Here is an 18014-nt window from a genome sequence, read left to right on the forward strand (position 1 = left end):
ATGGCTCCTGATCTGGACTTGCTCCGGGAATCTCCAGGAAAGGCCCATCTCTGCCCATCTCTGTCCCCAGGGCACAAACAAGGCCCTGGACCCCCACACTGCCCTCAGTGCCAATGTACAGAGTGCATATCAAACATCTGCAGACTGATGTGAATGAATGGCCAGGTTCAACTTCCAACCTTCTGAATGTCGATAGATATAATCCACCCTTCCACTGAAATACAACCCATCTCCCTCAGTCACTGACTAATGTGTTAAGTTTTCTCTCTGGAAGCTAAAACATATCTCTAGTACCTCCGATACACCAATGAGATGAGCAGTAGTGCTGCCTTGTCTGCATTATGCTGCAGTGTTAGACCACATACACCAGGTGGCAGCAGAGACCAATCCCTCCCTCTCGGTCGTCACTAGTTACCACAGCCGCAAAGTCATAAACCCCACCCATTTCTTCAATTTATCTTCTTAAAATGTGATTTTAATCCTAACCCTAACCTTAACCCTTAACCCCAATGCAAACGTTATGCCTAACCCTAATCTTAAATGAAGACAAAAAATATTTTTGTTTTCATGAATTAGGAAACATACCATTTTTACTTTGTGGATGTGCTATCTAGTGGAAACCCTCTTCATTCTCTCTGTTGTCATTTGGAGGTAATGCCCACTCATTAATGTGATAAAGGGTCTGAGGATGAGTCATGAAGAGGGGGTGGGAGAAATTAAACTGTGGAAAGATGAGTTGTGGGAAGGGTAGATTTCAAACAGAGGAGAGATGAGTGGTGGGAAGGGGAGAATTCAAACAGAGGAGAGATGAGTGGTGGGAAGGGGAGAATTCAAACAGAGGAGAGATGAGTGGTGGGAAGGGGAGAATTCAAACAGAGGAGAGATGAGGGGTGGGGAGGGGAGAATTGAAATGAGGAGGGGCGTGGAGGCTGCTTACATTACATGTTTTTTTTCTCATACTGCTAGGAGTCTGCCTGTCTGTATCTGCCATAAAAATGAAAAAACGTATCTGTCTTTGGACTGCTGCAATAGCCTGCCTGTTTGTCTCCCTGTCTGTTCACTGTCTTTCCCTATAATTGCTCCATTCAAGGTTTAGAATCCATTCAAGTCATGTCATTTTTAGATTTAACCAATAGATTATCCCAACAGTATCTATCTTCTCAAATGAAAAACAGACCTCGCTGTCTGCTTCCTGTTATGGTTCAAAGTTTCATGTCACATATCCTGTTCTGTTCTCCTTTTCTGCCCCACTAAAAACATCTGCATTGTTTTTCATATAACACTGTCTGTTACTGTGGTCATCCACAGACCCACCTGGAACCTACTTATGCCTCACAATATAGACTCCCCCACTCTATTTCTCTCTTTCTTTCTTTCTTTCTTTCTTTCTTTCTTTCTTTCTTTCTTTCTTTCTTTCTTTCTTTCTTTCTTTCTTTCTTTCTTTCTTTCTTTCTTTCTCTCTCAATTCAATTCAATTCAATTCAATTGACTTTATTGACATGGCAAGTTATTATTACTTACATTGTCAAAGTATACATATCGAAAAATTTAAATAAAATATATATGTATATATATACACAAAATATATATATATTTATATATAAATAAATGGTGGGATTAACAGCAATAATAATAGTAGTAGTGGACATGGGATTACCATTAATAACAGCTACAACAACAATATTAATCAGAACAACAATACATTAAAGCAACAGTAGTAGACCAGTGTCAACATGACTGAGAAGACACATGACCTGGTACGAAAGACAAAACAAAACTAAGCTAAATGGGAAATATTATCAACATTACTTTGCATTTTTCACTGGCTGTCCCTCAGGCTGTGGCAGGAGGACACATATTTGGCTGCCAAAACTGCACATTTTGGCTTTTCACCCAATAAATATTTGAATTTTTCTTCATCTTTTATAGTTTCAAATTCTTTGTATTGAATTATAATTTTGGGAAAGAAATATGCTCTTAGGTCTGAGTATTTGTCACAGTGTAGTAGGAAATGCACTTCTGTCTCTACCTCTCCCCTGGAGCAGAGTGAGCACAGCCTGTCCTCCCTGGGCAGCCAGGTTTGTCTGTGATGACCGGTCTCTATAGCCAGACTGTGCTCACTGAGTCTGTCTCTCTCTCTCTCTCTCTCTCTCTCTCTCTCTCTCTCTCTCTCTCTCTCTCTCTCTCTTTCTTTCTTTCTTTCTTTCTTTCTTTCTTTCTTTCTTTCTTTCTTTCTTTCTGTCCTATATTTTCTCTCCTATTTTATGTGTGTGTGCACTTACAGCGCATTCGGAAAGTATTCAGACCCCTTGACTTTTTCCACATTTTGTTACGTTACAGCCATATTCTAAAATGTATTAAATTGTTTTTTTTTCTCCTAGTCAATCTACCACAATACCCCATAATGACAACGCAAAAACTGTTTTTTAGACATTTTTGGAAATATATATATTTTTAAAACTGATTTACATAAGTATTCAGACCCTTTACTCAATACTTTGTGGATGCACCTTTAGTAGGGATTACAGCCTCGAGTTTTCTTGGGTGTGACACTACAAGCTTGGCACACCTGTATTTAGGGAGTTTCTCCCATTATTTTCTGCAGAACCACTAAAGCTCTGTCAGGTTGGATGGGGAGCATCGCTGCATAGCTATTTTCAGGGTTCTCCAGAGACGTTTGATCGGGTTTAAGTCTGGGCTCTGGCTGGGCCACTCAAGGACATTCAGAGACTTGTCCCGAAGCCACTCCTGCGTTGTCTTGGCTGTGTGCTTAGGGTCGTTGTCTTGTCTCCCAGTCCCTGCCGCTAAAAAACAACCCCACAGCATGATGTTGCCATCACCATGCTTCACCATAGGGATGGTGCCAGGTTTCCTCCAGACGTGATACTTGGCATTCGGCTGAAGAGTTTAATATTGGTTTCATCAGACCAGAGAATCTTGTTTCTCATGGTCTAAGAGTCTTTATGTGCCTTTTGGCAAACTCCAAGAGAGCTGTCGTGTGCCTTTTACTGAGGAGTGGCTTCCGTCTGGCCACTCTACCATAAAGGCCTGATTGGTGGAGTGCTGCAGAGATGGTTGTCCTTCTGGAAGGTTCTCCTATCTCCACAGAGGAACTCTGGAGCTCTGTCAGAGTGACCATCAGGTTCTTGGTCACCTCCCTGACCAAGGCCCTTCTCCCCCGATTGCTCAGATTGGCCAGGCGGCCAGCTATAAGAAGAGTCTTGGTGGTTCCAAACTTATTGAATTTAAGAATGATGGAGGCCACTGTGTTCTTGGGTTCCTTCAATGCTACATAAATTTGTTGGTACCCTTCCACAGATCTGTGCCTCGACACAATCCTGTCAGAGAGCTCTACAGACAATTCCTTCGACCTCACGGCTTGGTTTTTGCTCTGACATGCACTATTAACTGTGGTAACTTACAGTTGAAGTCGGAAGTTTACATACATCTTAGCCAAATGTATTTAAACTCAGTTTTCACAATTCCTGACATTTAATCCTAGTAAAAATGCCCTGTCTTGGGTCAGTTAGGATCACCACTTTATTTTAAGAATGTGAAATGTCAGAATGATAGTAGAGAGAATGATTTATTTCAGCTTTTATTTCTTTCATCATATTCCCAGTGGGTCAGAAGTTTACATACACTCAATTAGTATTTGGTAGCATTGAATTTAAATTGTTTAACTGTAGTCAAACGTTTCGTGTAGCCTTCCACAGGCTTCCCACAATAAGTTGGGTGAATTTTGGCCCATTCCTCCTGACAGAGCTGGTGTAACTGAGTCAGGTTTGTAGGCCTCCTTGCTTGCACATGCTTTTTCAGTTCTGCACACAAATTTTCTATAGGATTGAGGTCAAGGCTTTGTGATGGCCACTCAATTACCTTGACTTTGTTGTCCTTAAGCCATTTTGCCACAACTTTGAAAGTATGCTTGGGGTCATTGTCCATTTGCGACCAAGCTTTAACTTCCTGACTGATGTCTTGAGAGGTTGCTTCAATATATCCACATAATTATCCTGCCTCATGATTCCATCTATTTTCTAAAGTGCACCAGTCCCTCCTGCAGCAAAGCACCCCTACAACATGATGCCGACAGCCCCGTGCTTCACGGTTGGGATGGTGTTCTTCAGCTTGCAAACCTCCCCCTTTTTCCTCCAAACATAACGATGGTCATTATGGCCAAACAGGTCTATTTTGTTTCATCAGACCAGAGGACATTTCTCCAACAGTACGATCTTTGTCCCCATGTGCAGTTGCAAACCGTAGTCTGGCTTTTTTATAGCGGTTTTGGAGCAGTGGCTTCTTCCTTGCTGAGTGGCCTTTCAGGTTATGTCGATATAGGACTCGTTTTACTGTGGATATAGATACTTTGTACCTGTTTCCTCCAGCATCTTCACAAGGTCCTTTGCTGTTGTTCTGGGATTGATTTGAGGTCTTGGCTGATTTGTTTTGATTTTCCCATGATGTCAAGCAAAGAGGCACTGAGTTTGAAGGTAGGCCTTGAAATACATCCACAGGTACACCTCCAATTGACTCAAATTATGTCAATTAGCCTACCAGAAGCTTCTAAAGCCATGACATCATTTTCTGGAATTTTCCAAGCTGTTTAAAGGCACAGTCAACTTAGTATATGTAAACTTCTGACCCACTGGAATTGTGATACAGTGAATTATAAGTGAAATAATCTGTCTGTAAACAATTGTTGGAAAAAGTACTTGTTTCATTCACAAAGTAGATGTCCTAACCGACTTGCCAAAACTATAGTTTGTTAACAAGAAATTTGTGGAGTGGTTGAAAAACAAGTTTTAATTACTCCAACCTAAGTGTATGTAAACTTCCGACTGCAACTGTATATGGACAGGTGTGTGCCTTTCCAAATCATGTCCAATCAATTGAATTTACCACAGGTGGACTCCAATCAAGTTGTAGAGACATCTCAAGGATGATCAATGGAAACAGGGTGCACCTGAGCTTAATTTCGAGTTTCATAGCCAAGGGTCAGAATACTTATGTAAATGTGATATTTATTTCTAAAAACCTGTTTTTGCTCATTATGGGGTATTGTATGTAGATTGATGATTTTTTTTTTATATCCATTTTAGAATAAGGCTGTAATGTAACAAAATGTGGAACAAGTCAAGGGGTCTGAATACTGTGTGTGTGTATGTGTGTGTGTGTGTGCGTATGTGAGTTTTTGCGTGTCTACTGACCAGCATGTTTGTCTGTCTGGGGCTGAGTCATATTACTCTGTGTAAACCGCTTCAACTCTAACCTACGTCCTGTAGGGTATGTCACATGTTGTTTTCTCATCATATCACCATGCATGTTGTCATTAAAGGGGAATGCTTCTGGCAGGGATCAGTCTTTACGAGGCATAACCAATGCAGTACGTAGAGGCCATAGTGTTTCCAGTGTATGTGAGTGGTGCACATGTGTTTCCGTGTGTGAATACAGTGGGCCTTTGGGCCATGGGTGTGTGTGTGTTTGTTGTGTACACTGTCGCCACATCCTCACACAGCAAAATCTTAAACTTCTGTGTGTGGCCAGACACACAAACATACACACACAGAGAAAATAGGAGAAAAAAAGAGGACAGAGAGGGAGAAAGAGAGAGAGAGACAGATAGATAGAGAATGAGAGTGGGAGAGTTCATATTTTGAGGCGTACGTAGGTTCCCAGTGGGTCTGTTCCTCTCACCAGAGGAGTGAATTTGCATGGCTGAGTCAGCATATGCGCTTGCACCACACGGAGACACTGCTCAGAAACCCCCCTTTTCCATTGGCTGGGGGTGACTCATTGTTAGGCTGCGCGGGCGGTTTACAGTGCTCTATCTGCAGTTCATTGAGTGTACATTATGATGCTATGTGTGTGTCTCTTGGGAAGCCTGTCCCAGAGATTGGTAGTGTAGTGTGAATAGGAGGCGGGAATCTCATGGGCGCTCTTTCACAGGGAATTCATCCATTACAGTTAATCATGATGTTGTAGACGTTGATTCAGAAGACTTTCTTTGGCCATCCTCAGTTCATTCTTGTTCTCTACCATTGCCATTAATTTCATGTACATATTATTACAGACAGTATTGAAACCCATCCTCAATTTGTCATCTTACCAAAAATACAATAGTCTAGGCTACATCTTGATAAACACAGAAATGACAGCACCCATGCTGTTTTGCTTTTCAGTGATAAGTCGGCAGCCATTGCTACTGTCGACCATTTCTTATGATCACACCATCACGCAAATCCCTACAGATAAGCAATTGTTCTCAATAGCCTCCTCAGCATCATTTACTTTGTTCCCCCTGTCCATGTAAAATCCATCTCCATTGTAATTCATTAGTTACCATGCCTGTAAAGAGATCATTGATATTAACTACGTGGTATAAGATACAAGTTTCAAGTTTTTAATGTCACATGCACAAGTACAGTGAAATGCCTTTCTTGCATACAAAATGGCTGTTGGTAGAGTGGGGTTGTGCTGAAAGTGTGATGGCCCACATGGTTGTTTTTCCGCTTATGTGACGTTCAAGAGAAAGATGGTAGTAACTGCTGCACACACAAACACACACACACTGCTGGATTCCAATCTAATCAAAATGACAAAGTGGCCTTGGAGAAAAACAGACAGTGGTATTTGTAGACCGCCATTCAGTTTAACAGGGAGCTTCTTTTCTTTTCTTCTCGCTTTCTTTCTCACTCTAGCCGAGCCCAACCGTGCCTTAAGCCTGCCTGCCTGGGGCCTGCCTTCCTGGTGTCTGCCTGCCTGGGGCCTGCCTGCCTGGTGTCTGCCTGCCTGGGGCCTGCCTTCCTGGTGTCTGCCTGCCTGGGGCCTGCCTGCCTGGTGTCTGCCTGCCTGGGGCCTGCCTGCCTGGTGTCTGCCTGCCAGGGGCCTGCCTGCCAGGGGCCTGCCTGCCTGCCTGGTGTCTGCCTGCCAGGGGCCTGCCTGCCAGGGGCCTGCCTGCCAGGGGCCTGCCTGCCTGCCTGGGGCCTGCCTGCCTGGTGTCTGCCTGCCTGGGGCCTGCCTGCCTGGTGTCTGCCTGCCTGGGGCCTGCCTGCCTGGTGTCTGCCTGCCAGGGGCCTGCCTGCCAGGGGCCTGCCTGCCTGCCTGGTGTCTGCCTGCCAGGGGCCTGCCTGCCAGGGGCCTGCCTGCCTGCCTGGGGCCTGCCTGCCAGGGGCCTGCCTGCCTGGGGCCTGCCTGCCTGGTGTCTGCCTGCCTGGGGCCTGCCTGTCTGGTGTCTGCCTGCCTGGGGCCTGCCTGCCTGGTGTCTGCCTGCCAGGGGCCTGCCTGCCAGGGGCCTGCCTGCCTGCCTGGTGTCTGCCTGCCAGGGGCCTGCCTGCCAGGGGCCTGCCTGCCTGCCTGGGGCCTGCCTGCCAGGGGCCTGCCTGCCTGGTGTCTGCCTGCCTGGGGCCTGCCTGCCTGGGGCCTGCCTGCCTGCCTGGGGCCTGCCTGCCTGGGGCCTGCCTGCCTGGTGTCTGCCTGCCAGGGGCCTGCCTGCCTGGGGCCTGCCAGGGGCCTGCCTGGTGTCTGCCTGCCAGGGGCCTGCCTGCCTGCCTGGGGCCTGCCTGCCAGGGGCTTGCCTGCCTGCCTGGGGCCTGCGTGTGTGCGTGTGTGTGCGTGTGTGTGTGTGCGTATGTGTGCGTGTGCGCGTGCACGTGTGCGTGCGTGTGTGTGTGGTGTGTGATGTAAAACAAGACTCTCAGGAAGACAATGAGGCCCTCTGACTGCTTCTACGTCACTCTGTCTTCAATCTGACAAACACTTCTTCATGCCAACTCGATAACAGGGTTTTTGATCCCTACTCGAATCCCCAAAAGAGAGAGTACTTGGAGATGTGACTGAAGGATCTTCCAGTTCAGTTCCTATACTGACTAAATCAATTGGAATTGACCCCAAACCTGGAAGTGGATGTTGGTTAAGGCTACCACCTTGCACACCCATGTCCTAAAAATGAATTATTAGTCTTATTTGTGTCAGTGCTGTTGGCCAATGAGCTATACAAAAAAGGAACACAAGACCAATACGTCACTGATGTCTAGCGACCACACCTACCATGTCTGGAGACACCTACCATGTCTGGAGACACCTACCATGTCTGGAGACACCTACCATGTCTGGAGGCCTATCAGCCTATCACTGATCAGACAAAAGCTAGTGACACACAGTCAGCATGGCTGGCTCAACCCTGGACAACACTGACTCAACAGTGAGTCAGTTACATATGTCTAATTAGTTATTTTACACTGAATGCGTTTTCATTTGGTATGGTTGAAGGGTGGGTTGGTTGTCGAAAGAAAATAAAAGTGTCTGGATAAATGTGGTTCAATTCAGTAAGTGACCTGAATTTCCAATTCCATATGTCATTGAAAAGCAGAGGTAGAGAGACAGACTGACACAGACATACAGAGAGAGAGAGACACAAACAGACAGACACAAACAGACAGACACAGGGAGGCAGAGAAGAGAATATGAGGAGATATTTGGTAGGGGTGGCCTTTGTCAGAGAGAGGGAGAGTCCTCAAGGACACAGTATGCCATCCATGGGAGACAGGCTGAGGTATTGGGGTGGGGAGGAATGGGGGAGGGAGGGGTGAGGAGAGGGGGGATGTGAGAGGGCAGGGTGGGAGAGGGAGGCCTGCTGATGCATTTAGGAGCCGTTGCAGGTTGCTGGTGATGTCCAGACAACCATACAGAAATCACAGAGACTGGAGAGATGGCTTCAGTCCAAATACTTGTGTCTGGTGAATCATGCTGATTCCTGGATAAAGAAGAAGAAGACAGAGAGAGAGAGAGAGAGAGGGCCCTTAAATTGAATTGAATTGAGAGGGGGGAAACAGATAGAGGAGAGAGAAAAGGGGAGAGATAGAGGAGAGAGAGAGAGAGAGAGAGAGAGAGAGAGAGAGAGAGAGAGAGAGAGAGAGAGAGAGAGAGAGAGAGAGAGAGAGAGAGAGAGAGAGAGAGAGAGAGAGAGAGAGAGAGAGAGAGAGAGAGAGGAGAAAGCTAAAAAACTTCGGACTTCTCTCAGTTTAGCAATACTTTAATGTTTCACAAGGAGTAAAGCTGGTTACATAGGGGTTTCATGTGCACTAGCCATAAAATAGGGAAGGTTGTGTGGCTGCAAACTGTTCATAAGACATGCGTTAGAGTAGACACATGGGTGACTGTAGCACCAACACTTTGCTGTAAAGATATTTACTTTTCCCTGATATAAAGCCAACATCATTGTACATTTAAAGGCCCTGGTTGTATATGGGTCTTTCCATCAATAATGAGGCCAATATGTGACATTGGGATAAACATTTAAACATTGTAAAAAATATATGCAAATAAGCCCATAACTTCACCTATACAACAACATAGGCCTAGGACGATACATTCTTTAAGCAGGGTTCATACACACATTCAAGAACTTTCACTGACTTTTTCAAGCACTAACTGTACTTTTTTCAAGGACCTCAATGTTATACAATTGTATAATTTACATAATTGTACATATAGGGCCTAATATAGAACCCCCCCCCCCCCCCCCTCCCCAATCAAAAATGTAATCATGGAAGGGAGCAGGAGAACTTATAAATTGGCTACGAAAATTTCAAGGACTTTTCAAGCACCTAATTGAGAAAATGTCTGATTTTCGAGGAAGGCCTATTCCAGTATTTTTTGAATTTCTGAGCTCCAAATTAAAGTTCAAGTTGACCAATTCAAGAGCCTTATGTTGTTTAAAATGTATTTGTCATGCTACTTCATTACCAGATCATATTGTGAACAAGCCCAAAAGACTATGTCATTTGGTTGTCATTATATCCATAGCCAAGGGAAGATGTTTGGGGTTGCAGGGGGGGACAGATTTAGATATTTTGCCTGCGCTACAGATGGTTATATTGGTCCACTAATAAAGGACTAGTAAAGCCCCAGTGCACTACTTTGGTAAAAAAAAATAAAAAAATACAGTACCAGTCAAAACTTTGGACACACCTACTCATTTCAGGGGTTTTCTTTATTTTTACTATTTTCTACATTGTAGAATAATTGTGAAGACATCACAACTATGAAATAACACATATAGAATCATATAGTAACCAAAAAAGTGTTAAACAAATCCAAATATAATTTATATTTGAGATTCTTCAAAGTAGTCACCCTTTGCCTTGATGACAGCTTTGCACACTCTTGGCATTCTCTCAACCAGCTTCATGAGGTAGTCACCTGGAATGCATTTCAATAAACAGGTGTGCCTTGTTAAAAGTTAATTTGTGGAATTTATTTCCTTATTAATGCATTTGAGACAGTTTTGTTGTGATAAGGTAGGGGTGGTAAACAGAAGATAGCCCTATTTGGTAAAAGACCAAGTCCAAGTGCAGTCGCAAGAACCATCCAGCGCTATGATGAAACTGGCATCTTATGAGGACCGACACAGGAAAGGAAGACCCAGAGTTACCTCTGCAGCAGAGAATGAGTTCATTAGAGTTAACTGCACCTCAGATTGCAGCCCAAATAAATGCTGCACAGAGTTCAAGTAACAGACACATCTCAAAATCAACTGTTCAGAGGAGACTGCGTGAATCAGGCCTTCATGGTCGAATTTCTGCAAAGAAACAGAGACTAAAGGACACCATTAAGAAGAGGAGACTTGCTTGGGCCAAGAAACACGAGCAATGGACATTAGACCGGTGGAAACCTGCCCTTTGGCCTGATGAGTTCAAATTTCAGATTTTTGGTTCCAACCGCCGTGTCTTTTGTGAGACGCAGAGTAGGTGAACGGATGATATCCGCATGTGGGGTTCCCACCCTGAAGCATGGAGGAGGAGGAGTGATGGTGTGGGTGTGCTTTGCTGGTGACAATGTCAGTGATCTATTTAGAATTCAAGGCACAGTTAACCAGTATGGTGGCCACAACATTCTGCAGCGATACGCCATCCCATCTGGTTTGCGCTTAGTAGGACGTCAATTTGTTTTTCAGCAGGACAATGAGCGAAAACACATGTCCAGGCTGTGTAAGGGCTATTTGACCAAGAAGGAGAGTGATGGAGTGCTGCATCCCCAACCCTCTCAATTTGGTTGAGGTTGGGTGATTGTGGAGGCCAGGTCATCTGATGCAGCACTCCATCACTCTCCATCTTGGTCAAATAGTCCTTACACATTCTGGATGTCTGTGTTGGGTCATTGTCCTGTTGAAAAACAAATGAAAGTCCCACTAAGCGCGAACCAGAGGGGATGACTACCGACCTGTAGCACTCACGTCTGTAGCCAGGAAGTGCTTTGAAAGGCTGGTCATGGCTCACATCAACACCATTATCCCAGAAACACTAGACCCACTCCAATTTGCATACTGCCCCAACAGATCCACAGATGATGCAATCTCTATTGCACTCAAACACTTCCTTTTCCTACCTGGACAAAAAGGAACACCTATGTGAGAATGCTATTCATTGACTACTGCTCAGCGTTCAACACCATAGTGCCCTCAACGCTCATCAATAAGCTAAGGACCCTGGGACTAAACACCTCCCTCTGTAACTGGATCCTGGACTTCCTGATAGGCCGTCTCAAGTGGTAAGGGTAGGAAACAACACATCCGCAAAGCTGATCCTCAACACTGGGGCCCCTCAGGGATGCGTGCTCAGTCCCCTCCGGTACTCCCTGTTCACTCATGACTGCATGGCCAGGCACAACTCCAACACCATCACTAAGTTTCCCGATGACACAACAGTGGTAGGCCTGATCACAGACAACGATGAGACAGCCGATAGGGAAGATGTCAGAGACCTGGCCGTGTGGTGCCAGGACAACAACCTCTCCCTCAACGTGATCAAGACAAAGGATATAATTGTGGACTACAGGAAAATGAGGACCAAGCATGCCCCCATTCTCATCGACGGGGCTGTAGTGGAGAAGGTTGAGAGCCTCAAGTTCCTTGGTGTCCACATCACCAACGAACTATCATGGTCCAAACACACTAAGACATTCGTGAAGAGGGCACGACAAAGCCTATTCCCCCTCAAGAGACTTGGCATGGGTCCTCAAAAGATTTGGCATGGGTCCTCAGATCCTCGAAAGGTTCTACAGCTGCACCATCGAGAGCATCCTGACTGGTTGCATCACTGCCTGGTATGGCAACTGCTTGGCCTCCGAACGCAAGGCACGACAGAGGGTAGTGCATAGGGTCCAGTACATCACTGGGGCCAAGCTTCCTGCCGTCCAGGACCTCTATACTAGGTGGTGTCAGAGGAAGGCCCAACAAATTGTCAAACACTCCAGCCACAAACACTCCAGCCACCCTAGTCATAGACTGTTCTCTCTACTACCGCACGGAAAGCGGTACCGGAGTGCCAAGTCTACGTCCAAAAGGCTTCTTAACAGCTTCAACCCCCAAGCCATAAGACTCCTGAACAGCTAATCAAAGGGCTACCCAGAACCCTCTTTTCCACTGCTGCTACTCTCTGTTTATTATCTATGCAAAGTCACTTCAACTCTACCTACATGTACATATTACCTCAATTACCTCAACTAACTGGTGCCCCCGCACATTGACTCTGTACCGGTACCCCCTGTATATAACCTCGCAATTGTTATTTAACTGTGGCTGTTTAATTATTTGTTACTTTTATTTTCCATTTTTACTTTATCTATTTTTTACTTAACACATACTTTTCTTACAACTGCATTATTGGTTAGGGGCTTGTAAGTCAGCATTTCACTGTAAGGTCTACTACACCTGTTGTATTCAGCATTTCACTGTAAGGTCTACTACACCTGTTGTATTCAGCATTTCACTGTAAGGTCTACTACACCTGTTGTATTCAGCATTTCACTGTAAGGTCTACTACACCTGTTGTATTCAGCATTTCACTGTAAGGTCTACTACACCTGTTGTATTCAGCACTTCACTGTAAGGTCTACTACACCTGTTGTATTCAGCATTTCACTGTAAGGTCTACTACACCTGTTGTATTCAGCATTTCACTGTAAGGTCTACTACACCTGTTGTATTCATCACTTCACTGTAAGGTCTACTACACCTGTTGTATTCAGCATTTCACTGTAAGGTCTACTACACCTGTTGTATTCAGCATTTCACTGTAAGGTCTACTACACCTGTTGTATTCAGCATTTCACTGTAAGGTCTACTACACATGTTCTATTCAGCATTTCACTGTAAGGTCTACTACACCTGTTGTATTCAGCATTTCACTGTAAGGTCTACTACACATGTTGTATTCAGCATTTCACTGTAAGGTCTACTACACATGTTGTATTTGGCGCATGTGACAAATACAATTTTATTTTATTTTATTTGATGTCGTATCGCTGCTGGTTAAGTGTGCCTTTAATTCTAAATAAATCACTGACAGTGTCTCCAGCAAGTCACCCCCACACCATCACACCTCCTCCTCCATGCTTCATGGTGGGAACCACGCACATGTGCATCTCACAAAGACACGGCGGTTGGAACCAAAAATCTGAAATTTGGACCCATCAGACCAAAGGACAGATTTCAACCAATCTAATGCCCATTGCTCGTGTTTCTTGGCCCAAGCAGGTCTCTTCTTCTTATTGGTGTCCTTTAGTAGTGGTTTCTTTGCAGCAAAATTGAACATGAACGCCTGATTCACGCGGTCTCTGAACAGTTGATTTTGAGATGTGTCTGTTACCTGAACTCTGTAAAGCATTTATTTGGGCTGCAATTTCTGAGGCTGGTAACTGTAATGAACTTATCCTCTGCAGCACAGGTAACTCTGGGTCTTCTTTTCCTGTGGCGGTCCTCATGAGAGCCAGTTTCATCATAGCGCTTGATGGTTTTTGCGACTGCACTTGAAGAAACTTTCCAAGTTCTTGAAATTTTCCGGATTGACTGACCTTCACGTCTTAGAATGTTGATGGACTGTTGTTTCTCTTTGCTTATTTGAGCTGTTCTTGCAATAATATGGACTTGGTCTTTTACCAAATAGGGCAATCTTCTGTATACCACCCCTACCTTGTCAAAACAAAACTGATTCGCTCAAACGCATTAAGAGGGAAAGAAATTCTACAAATGAACTTTTAACAAGGCACACCTGTTAATTGAAATGATGACTACCTCATCAAGCTGGTTGAGAGTTTGTAAAGCTGTCATCAAGGTTAAAGTTGGCTACTGTTAAGAATCTCAAAAACAAAATATATTTTGATTTCTTTAACACTTTTTTGGTTAATACATGATTCCATATGTGTTATTTCATAGTTTTGAGGTATTCAAACTTTTAACTGGTCCTGTATTTATTAATTTTTATAATGTTTTTTCGGGGGTGCTGAAGCGGCTATGATTATATCCCAAATAATTTATAAGGAATAGTGTTTGGTGTTGCACAATAGTCTATCATACACAATTGCGCACTGTATACTCGGTGTCCTACAAAAAAATATAGAAACATGAACTCACTACCTTTATGCTTTCTCTTTTAAATCTAACCATCTAACCACCATACATTTTTCCTATAGAGGATTTTAGAAACACTTAAAATATGGTTTGTATTTCGTGTAGGCTTACCCTGGCGTGACGTTTTGATAACCATGTACAGTGGCTTGCGAAAATATTCACCCCCTTGGCATTTTTCCTATTTTGTTGCCTTACAACCTAAGATAGATTTTTGGGGTTTGTATCATAACTATTCATCCCCCCGTAGGCAATACTTTGTAGAACCACCTTTTGCAGCAATACAGCTGCAAGTCTCTTGGGGTATGTCTCTATAAGCTTGGCACATCTAGCCACTGGGACTTTTGCCCATTCTTCAAGGCAAAACTGCTCCAGCTCCTTCAAGTTGTATGGGTTCTGCTGGTGTACAGCAACCTTTAAGTCATAACATAGGTTCTCAATTGGATTGAGGTCAGGGCTTTGACTAGGCCATTCCACAACATTTAAATGTTTCCCCTTAAACCACTCAAGTGTTGCTTTAGCAGTATGCTTAGGGTCCTTGTCCTGCTGGAAGGTGAACCTCTGTCCCAGTCTCAAATCTCTGGAAGACTGAAACAGGTTTCCCTCAAGAATTTCCCTGTATTTAGCGCCATCCATCATTCCTTAAATTCTGACCAGTTTCCCAGTCCCTGCCGATGGAAAAACATCACCACAGCATGATGCTGCAACCACCATGCTTCACTGTGGGGATGGCGTTCTCGGGGTGATGAGAGGTGTTGGGTTTGCGCCAGAAATAGCGTTTTCCTTGATGGCCAAAAAGCTGAATTTTAGTCTCATCTGACCAGAGTACCTTCTTCCATATGTTTGGGGAGTCTCCCACATGCCTTTTGGCGAACACCAAACGTGTTTGCTTATTTTTTTCTTTAAGCAATCAATGGCTTTTCTCTGGCTACTCTTCCGTAAAGCCCAGCTCTGTGGAGTGTACGGCTTAAAGTGGTCCTATGGACAGATAATCCAATCTCCGCTGTGGAGCTTTGCAGCTCCTTCAGGGTTATCTTTGGTCTCTTTGTTGCCTCTCTGATCAATGCCCTCCTTGCCTGGTCCGTCAGTTTTGGTGGGCGGCCCTCTTGGCAGGTTTGTTGTGGTGCCATATTCTTTCCATTTTTTAATAATGGATTTAATGGTGCTCTGTGGGATGTTCAAAGTTTGATACTTTTTATAACCCAACCCTGATCTGTGCTTCTCCACAATTGTTTAGAGAGCTCCTTGGTCTTCATAGTGCCGCTTGCTTGGTGGTGCCCCTTGCTTAGTGGTGCTGCAGACTCTGGGGCCTTTCAGAACAGGTGTATATATACTTGAGATCATGTGACAGATCATGTGACACTTAGATTGCACACAGGTGGACGTTATTTAACTAATTATGTGACTTCTGAAGGTAATTGGTTGCACCAGATCTTATTTAGGGGCTTCATAGCAAAGGGGGTGAGTACATATGCACCCACCACTTTTCAGTTTTCATTTATTTTTTATTTTTTTAAACAAGTTATTTTTTAAATTTCACTTCACCAATTTGGACTATTTTGTGTATGTCCATTACATGAAATCCAAATAAAAATCTGTTTCAATTACAGGTTGTAAAGCAACAAAATAGGAAAAACGCCAACGGAGTGAATACTTTTCAAAGGCACTGTAAATTTCTCTCGGACAAGTTAACTTTTATCAATATATTAGGCTCTATTTACTCTCTGATTCGAACATGCTAATTAGCATGAAAGTAGATATCATGCAAGACTACACATTTCTGCAAGCTCCTGTAAATCAACACTAGCTGACACATTCGCTAGTGTATTGTGGTATTGTTTGTGTCAATTTAAAACTTGCACAGAAATGTCAATTTAAAGAAATGTATTCAATTTATTCATTAATACATTTAGCTAAAATTAGATAGTTAAATCCAGAGATTCTTACCTTTGCCTCGATTCGGCAGTCTCGTCCAGATCATTATGACATTTGTAGTTCTTTATGATTAGCCTTTCATTTTGGGGGGGGGGGGGTAAATAGAGGCGAATATGTTGATAAAAGTAATCTTGTCCTACAGAGATTTACACGGTTATCAAAATATCATGCCAGGATAAACCTACACAAAACACAGACACTTATTTTAAGTGTTTATAAAATCCCCTATGGAAATAATTAATGATGGAAAAACGAACCATTTCCCTGTTTGACTGCTAGTTTGTACAGTATGGGTATTATGACTCATACTATGGTACTCTATCATGCATAATTATTGAAGAACCAAGTAAAGTCATATAGGTTTTAAGTATCAAGGTACGGTGAAGCCTTCGATTTTGCAATAGCATATACATTTGTGGGATTTGCGTGCGCATGAAAACTGTTTTCACCCCGTAACATAGGGAGACACAAAATGTTACGTAGTTACACTGCACTTCATAGAAATCTCTATGAAAAAACTGTCCGACAGCTAGATCCGGGATTTTTACAGTCTTCAAGTTCAATGTCTAATTTAACTGATTAATGCTTAATTAATATATGATTGTTACGCTCGTCGTCGGATGATAAATGACCGGACCAAGGCGCAGCGTGGGAGGCGTACATCGTAATTTTATTGACGACACCAAACAAAATAACAAAGACAGAGTTCTGTCATGCTAAGATACTAAACAGAAAACAAGATCCCACAAAACCCAAAAGGAAAATGACAACTTATATATGATCCCCAATCCGAGACAACGATAGACAGCTGCCTCTGATTGGGAACCACACACGGCCAAAAACGAAGAAATAGAAAACATAGACTTTCCCACCCGAGTCACACCCTGACCTAACCAAGCATAGAGAATAAATAAGGATCTCTAAGGTCAGGGCGTGACAATGATATAACGACAATTTACATAGTCATGTTTTATGTCGCAAGAATTTGGACAAATTCGTTAAGACACAAACCATGAGAAAAGGTTAAACATAGGTTTTAATTCCACTTGTAAATTCTATTGAATATACAGTAGCTATGTTCCTCCTTTATATCTTCATGTAATGACGTGAAAATAATTGGCAGATTATTATTAACGACTTACCAACAGCTGTAACAAGTTGTCACTGGTACCCTAGTTTATGGAAAGACCCATATCTAGGTTGACCTGAAGCGTTATTCTGAATGGGAAAACATCTAAGTTGACCTACAAAGAAACTTTGAGTAAACCAAAGGAGACTACTGGGGGAAGAACGGCTCATAATAACATCCGGAACTGAGAAAATGGAATGGAATCAAACACCTGGAAACCATGTTTTTTATGTATTTGGTGCCATTCCGCTAATTCCGCTCCAGTCATTATCACAAGCCTGTTCTGCCACCAACCTCCTGTGAAGTAAACACTGTATGAGAATGAGCCAGTTATCAATGCAGCCTACCTATGAGATCACCCCAGCCAACCAGTCATTCAGTCAGTTACCTTTAGCAAGGCCTTATCTAATCAGTGAGCCAACTACACAGGTGTGTGTGGTGAGTCACCATGAGGAGAGAGCGAAGAGGAGCGTCAACAGTCAACAGCTATCAGCGTAGTTCATTTCACAGGACAAACAGACATGGGAAGGAGTAGGGAGGGAGCGG

This window comes from Salvelinus alpinus, chromosome 29, assembly GCF_045679555.1.
Source record: "Salvelinus alpinus chromosome 29, SLU_Salpinus.1, whole genome shotgun sequence".
NCBI classification, from domain to species: domain Eukaryota; kingdom Metazoa; phylum Chordata; class Actinopteri; order Salmoniformes; family Salmonidae; genus Salvelinus; species Salvelinus alpinus.